This window comes from Pan troglodytes, chromosome 4 (genome assembly GCF_028858775.2).
Source record: "Pan troglodytes isolate AG18354 chromosome 4, NHGRI_mPanTro3-v2.0_pri, whole genome shotgun sequence".
Taxonomy (NCBI): domain Eukaryota; kingdom Metazoa; phylum Chordata; class Mammalia; order Primates; family Hominidae; genus Pan; species Pan troglodytes.
Window position 1 is genome coordinate 139,635,375 of NC_072402.2, and position 7,830 is coordinate 139,643,204.

Below are 7,830 nucleotides of genomic sequence, written 5' to 3' on the forward strand. Positions count from 1 at the left end.
TTGTGGTAAATGACCCAGAGGGGATGGTGGGACTCAGGCCAGAGGGAATCCTGGGTCTTCTACATTGTTTCACCAGTTCCTTCCAACAGTAAACATTCATTTATTAAGTTCTTCTATATGCTACGTCCTGTGTTGGGCACCAGAGACACAGACTCATGCAATTCAATCTCTGACTTAATGGAGCTTGTAGTTCAAAGGCAGAGATGGATATGTGAACAGAGGACAACACAGATGGGGTGAAGACAGCAATGGGGGTGGTCGTTCCTACAAGGACAGGGCCCTTGGCTCCAAGTGGCATAGATGGACTAAGCTAAGTGCTTTACCTGCATTATCTAACTAAAACTCACAACTATTAGAGTGGCCTATTATCATCCCCATTATACAGATGAGACATAAAGAATTTAAACAACTTGCCTAGTGCCAAAAAAAGAGTAAAAGCAGAAGCGAGATTCGAACAGGCGTACAAACATTCTGATTCAGAGCCAGAGCTCTGATCTACTTGGTCACACTGCCTGGAGAAAACAGCTGTGAGATTACCTACCTCCAACCGTCATGACTCCAGTTCTGTGCTGGATAGAGTTTGGCCCTGCCCCTCCTGGGTTCCTGCCAATAGGACTGCCACCACCCAAGAGCAGAGAGGAGGTAGGGAGAGCAGGGCTGAGGGGCGGGGAATGCATCCACCCTGTTCCACACATGGCACTTAATGAGGAATGTTCACAAGGGCGGCAAAGGGGACCTGCAGCAGCTCAGCTAAAAACAGGAGCATCTCTGACTTCCATGCTGCCAAATCCCCAGTGCTTGAGGGAGGCCCCAGCCTAAACCCAGCTCAATGCCCTGAGGGTGTTGCTGTCACCTTTCTCACCCGCTTCCAAACTTCACTGATCCTGCTACACCTCCCTTCACCACCTGGGGCTTTTTTTTAAAGGTTGAATTCACATCCTCCATTTGCTCTCATAATAGCAGCTCTGCCTGCCCTCCTAGAACCCAAGAGTCAGCCAGCACAGGGTTTGGAGGCTTCTGGGGGAGCTGTTCTTCAGGGCCTTCTCTGCTGAGGCCTGGCTGAGGTTAGGTACGGGGTTTCTTTGAGGATTCGATGGGACCACCTGCCTTTTCAAGTCTTCCCACCCTCCAGCTATCAGAAAGCTGCATCCTCCACTAGCATCTGGGGAATTCTGACAGGTGGATCTGAGGTCACAGCATGACATCTAATGGATAAATCTAGCAGGTGGTGGAGGACTGAACTGGAACTCAGGAAAGAGGACAAAGGTAAGGCTAATGATAGTCACCATTTTGAGTTCTTTCTGTGTGCCAGGCACTGTGCTAACTAAGAACTTTACATGTGCTCCATTTCATAGATGAGGAAGTGAAGCTCAAAAAATTCAAATAACTTCCCAAAGTGCACACAACTGAGAAAGTGGTGGAGGATTCAAACCCTGATTATCAGGACTCCAGAACCCAAGCTCTTAACCACTGTATTTTCATTTAAGAGTCAACAGGACAGAGGGAGTTTAAGAGCAATAGGGAAAGAATGGACATCTGGACAATGCTGGTACTAGGGGTCAGAAGGAGGAAGAAGCACTGCTAGACAGATGTAGAGACCAGGGAAGCTGAAGAGGAGACAGATTTAAGGGTCTGATGCAAAAGAAGGTGATTTTGACAGGACCCAGTGACCAATTGGGTATGGGAGTGTCTGACACCTTTGGGGTATCTGGGCAAATCATGAGAAAGCCAGACAGAAAGCCAGAGAGAAAGGGCTCACTTTGTTGCCTCCTGAGTCCATAATTCTGGTCTTTCCTGGGTCCCAGCTGTCTCTTCCCTTGGGGTTCATTAAATGTCCTGTCCACTCTTCCATACCCTGATAAAACTTTTTCAAAAGCTAGCTTCAATGAGTTTCTAATATTTGAAGTAAGAGTCAAAACTAGTGTGGGGTCATGGGAAAACCTGAACCAGAGGAAAAAAAGAAAACAGAAAACTAGTATGGGGGAGGGCAGAGAAGGAAGCGTTGAGCCAACAATGAGTTCAAGATTCCTTTCCTGGGTGGCTTGGGGAAACTACACAATAGCAGAAAAATGGAAGCGGATGATGAGGTTTTGTGTGTAAGATTTAAGGAGTGGATGGTCAACTGAGTCAAGTGCTCTGGGTCAAGGTGTCTGATTGAGCAAAGGTCCACTGGTGGTTAATGAGGTGGTCTTTGATGACCCTAGTGACCCCTGTGTCAGAAGAAAAGGGATGGAAGCTGGGAGACAAGGCTGAAAAGTGAAGGAGTCATGCAGAAATGGAAGGTAGCATGTGTGTTACCTAATTAAGAAATCTGGCAGTAGGGAGAAAGAAACAGAATGGTAGCTGAAAAGGGCAGGAGGATCAAGTAAAGGATTTTTCCCCCAAGATTGGAAAGGCCTGTGTATATTTCACAGGCGGAAAGGAAAAAGGTAGGAGAAAGATGTACGCTTTGGCATGAGGGTCAGGATAATTATAAAGACAAGGTTCTAAAAGGGACAGGAAGGGAATGGGACTGAAAACAGAGTTTAGCCTTAGAACAAAGGGAAGAGACAGACCTTTCCAACTGAGACTGTGATCTTGTCATTTCCGCCAAATCATAAACACGCCTTACATTTATTTGTTTAGTGTGCAGCTAACCTCTAGGTGTACTCACAGCTGCTCTTAAGTTAGATTCTTCTTCATCATCATCAAATACAGCCACCATTTATAGACCATGTGCCCAGCAGTTTAACTGTGTCATCTCATAAGAAGAATACAATTATCATTCCCATCATACAGATGAAGAAACTAAGGGAAAAGATATTATAATGAACTTGACCAAGATAACCCAGCTGCTAAGGGAGACAGCTGTGTTGGATGCTAGACAATTCAATTCTAGAACCCCTGCTCTCCTGTGCTGCTTTCTGACACTTTACAGAGTTGAAAATAATTGCCTCCAGAGAGTAGGATTAGAGAGTAGAGAGCGTGTGGCAGAGGTCTGCTGTCTTTTGATATAAGCCTTTAGTATTATTTGACTTTTTACTAGAGTAGGAGCTTTTCGACGACCATTATTTATCTGAGGGGTCAAATCCACTGAGCTTGGCTTGCTCTATGCTCCCTGCCAGTGGGCTCTTCCTTAATATACGTCACACTTAAGTATAAATCGACCCCTGGCCGGGTGTGGTGGCTCACACGTGTAATCCCAGCACTTTGGGAGGCCGAGGCAGGCGGATCATCTAAGGTCGGGAGTTCGAGACCAGCCTGACCAACATGGTGAAACCCCGTCTCTACTAAAAATACAAAAATTAGCTGGGTGTGGCGGCGCATGCCTGTAATCCCAGCTACCTGGGAGGCTGAGGCAAGAGAATCCCTAGAACCCGGGAGGTGGAGGTTGCGGTGAGCCGAGATCGTGCCATTGCACTCCAGCCTGGGCAACAAGAGCGAAACTCCAACTCAAAAAATAAAATAAAATAAAATAAAATAAAATAAAATAAAATAAAATAAAATAAATTGACCCCTGACCAACCCCATGTCCAGATCCCTACCAGGTAGGTTTTCTATGATATGTTCTTTAAAAAGCAATTAAAACAAAAATATTTGTATAAAGGCATTTGCAGTTTTATAAGAAAAATCCCAGCCAGGTGTGGTGGCTCACACCCATAATCTCAGCACTTTGGTCAGACCTCCTCTCCTGAGGTCAGGAGTTCGAGAACAGCCTGGCCAACATGGCAAAACTCCGTCTCTACTAAAAACACAAAAATTAGCTGGGTGTGTGATCCCAACTACTCAGGAGGCTGAGGCAGGAGAATTGCTTGAACCCAGGAAGCGGAGGTTGCCATGAGCCAAGATTGCACCACTGCACTCAAGCCTGGGCGACAGAGCAAGACTCCATCTCAAAAAATAAAAAATAAATAAAAACAAAATCCCCACTAATAAAAAGCAAAAGCAAGAAGAGCTAGTACTAGTATCAGTGCTGAGGTGATGACTCAGCTTTCTCAGTGCTGAAGGTGAGGTCACTGGCCTAGAAGGCACAGGGTGAAAATGAGGGCTTGACCCCCACTAATACAGCAGCCAATAGCCTTTCTTGGATCCCTCTGGCCTGGTCACTCCCCTGCCAAAACCCTTCCTAGATGTCTCGTGCCTTCAGGACAGAGTCCAAATGTTTTACGGGCTTACAAGGTGTTATGACCTTGTGCTATTTACCTCTCCAGACTAAAGGCCTATCACCACCCCATCGCCATGACTCCATGCCTCCCTCCCGGCTCCAGCTACAGTGATCTTAAATTGTGCTTTCTTTGCCTTTCTGGAACTTTGTATCAGTCAGCTGTGTCCCCTGCCTGAACTGGGTTTCTTTTCCTCTTCTTCACCTGGTTAGTTTCCAGGCCTCATCATTCAGGTTAATTTAGCATCACTGCTTCCAGGAAGTCTTCTTCCTGACTTCCATGCCTAGGTTATGGGCCTTCCCTGGGTGTTCCCATAGCACTCTGTACTTTCTTCACCACAGCACTTGCTTGTCTCCAAAGTCTACTTCCCAGTATTTGTGACCTTACGTTTTCCCCTCCCACACTGATTCTGGGCTGACCCTGTGAGTTGCTTTAACCAACAGAGTGCAGAAGTGATGCTATGCCAGTTCCTGCCAGCTTCCACTTGTGTACTTTTGGAAGCTCTGAGCCACTGTGTAAGAAGTTCAGCAACACAGCTGGAGAGGTCATGTGGCGCAGAGGGGACCTGAGACTACATGGACAAAGAGGCCCAGCCTTTCCAATGCCCTACTTGAGTCTTCATATGACTGCCATCTGACTACAACCTCATAAGAGACCCCAAGTGAGACCAGCAGAATTGCCCAGCTGAGCCCAGTCAATTTGCAGAACTGTGAGAGATAATGATTGTTTTAAGCCACTCAATTTTGGGGTGTTTGTTATGCTGCAATAAGTAACTAAAACACCACTCTGTATTTTAATTGCTTACTGACTTTGTTTGCACTCCTAGGCTATTTTCTGTGAGGGCAAGGACCACATCCATGTTTTGTTTTGTTTTGTTTTAATTTTTCCTCAAGACAGAGTCTTGCTCTGTCGCCCAGGCTGGAGTGCAATGGTGCGATCTTAGCTTACTGCAACCTCTGCCTCCTGGGTTCAAGTGATTCTCCTGCCTCAGCCTCCCAAATGGCTGGGATTACAGATGCGCACCACCACGCCTGACTAATTTTTTGTATTTTTTTTAGTAGAGATGGGGTTTCACCATGTTGGGCAGGCTGGTCTTGAACTCCTGGCCTCGTGAACCACCCCCCTCGGCCTCCCAAAGAGCTGGGATTACAGGCGTGAGGCACTGCGCCCGGCCCACATCCATGTTTTAAAATTGTTATATACTTAGCATATCCTTTAGCACTAAATAAGCTATCATATATTTGATTAATGCAAATTAAGAATGCCTACAAAAATGAAGGCAACAAGTATCTAGAATACTCACTGTAGTGACAGTACACAAAGTACACAATGGCATGTGTAGTCATCATGAAAGGTGATTAACTGGACAGTAGGCAATAGGTTCCCAGTGTCAGTTTACCTTTGTGGAGGGATTGAGTCAACTTGAGGGACTGTGTAGAGGGACTGAGCCACAATCCAAAACCACAGAGTTTGGGGTCTGGCAGTTGAGGCAGCTGCCATTCAACCAACAGCACTCCCATGAGCTGCACTCAACAGGTGATCTGCTGTGCGCTCCAGCCACCCTCGCCATCTACCCTCACACAAGTGGTCTGATGTTTCTGTTTATGGGGACAAGAGATGCCATAATGCCATTCTATACATGGGGGCAGATGTCCTAGTCTCTCCTTCAAAACTTTTCAACTAGCTTCAAACAGGGAGGGCCCTCAATGAATGTTTGTATGTGCAATGAATACATTTCCACTCAAATTAGTAAATCCCCTGGCTGGGGTCTGGTACCCTTGGCTGTAATAATCATTAGTACAAGATGTTCTGTCAACAGGGATTGTTTGGACATATTCTTTGGGCTGACAATTTACGTCAAGCCCTATGTGGGACACGGAATAGGAAAATGCTATTCCTGTCCTGAAAGGAGAGAACTGGGAAGGCTAGAGTTACACAAATGAGATAAATACCAAGACAGCATATAATTACTGCTAAACTGTGTAGTAAGAAATTAAGTGCTATAGGAATTGGGAAAAGTAGGGAACAGGGAGGGCTCAAACAGTTGAGGAGTCTACACTGAAGAGCTGGGATTGGGCTGAACCTTGAGAAATGACACAAACTATGGATAGTCTGAAAGGAAGGAGGGTACAAAAGACGCAGGAGGAAGAACACAGCCAAACCAGCGTACTTGTTTGTTACTTTATTTTGGGGACAGCAACACAAGGAATGTGAAAGGTTGCCGTCCCAAATCCCGAAGCAAGGCTATTTCTGAATAGTTGCCCAACATTCAAACTTCTGGGCCTTTATTTATTGTTTCCTCCGCTTGCAATGCCTTTCTTCCTTCTCCACCTGGCAAGCTCTTATTCACATTTAAAGGCCCCGCTCAAATGCAACTACTTTTCTGAAGCCTTCCAAGGGATCCCACAATCCATTGCTCATGCTTCTATGGGAACCTAACCTATTACACTTGCCTGCTTACCTCCCCTACTAATATAATTAATAGCAACTTATACTTACTGGGCTTTTACTATGTGCCAGGAACTATGCTAAACATTTTTATTTATTTATTTTTTATTTTTTGAAGGGTATTCCCAAAACACCAAGTTAAACATTTTTAACATATTATTTTATTTAAACCTCACAACAATTGCATGAGGTATTTTCCCTATTTTACGGATGAAGCTCTTGAGACTTAGTGTGGTTAAGGAACCTGCACAAGATAACGTACCTACGAAGTAAGCAAGCTGTGATTCCAACCCAGATTTGTGGGACTCCAAAGCCCACTACTAATCCACTGGACCGTGTTCCTGGAGGCCACAAATGCTCTTTCCTCATCTGTCTTCTCAGATCCTAGAACGGGCTGATATATGGCTCAAAAGTTCTTTAACGGCCAGGCACGGTGGCTCAAGCCTGTAATCCCAGCACTTTGGGAGGCCAAGGCAGGAGGATCACCTGAGGTCCAGGAGTTCGAGACCAACCTGGCCAACATGGTGAAACCCCGTCTCCACTAAAAATACAAAAATTAGCAGGATGTGGTAGCAGGCGCCTGTAATCTCAGCTACTTGGGAGGCTGAGGCAAGAGAATCGCTTGAACCTGGGAGGCAGAGGTTGCAGTGAGCCGAGATCACACCATTGCACTCCAGCCTGGGCGACAGAGAATCCGTCTCAAAAGAAAAAAAAAAGTTGTTTAACATATTAATACAACTTTCAAGCCACATGCCTCGGTCTAAAAGTAGGTGCCTCCAGTACACTTTTACCCCAGGTAGCAACTTCCACTCACCTTAAAGTCACATACCTGGAGGAAGTGGATAGGGAGGAAATCTAAACATCTTACACTTGAATGTGAGCTCCGTTATTTCACGGATTCAAATGTGGTGAAAGGAACTATTTTTTTTTCCTTTTTTTTTTTGAGATGGAGTCTCACTCTGTCGCCCAGGCGCGATCTCGGCTCACTGCAACCTCCGTCTCCCGTGTTCAAGCAATTCTCCTGCCTCAGCCTCCAGAGTAGCTAGGATTACAGGCACCCACCACCACGCGCAACTGATTTTTGTATTTTTAGTAGAGACAGGGTTTCACCATGTTGGCCAGGCTGGTCTCAAACTCCTGACCTCAGGTGATCCGCCCGCCTCGGCCTCCCAAAGTGCTGGGATTACAGGCGTGAGCCACCGGGACCAGACGGAACTATTCCTTTCCACAAAAGAACAAA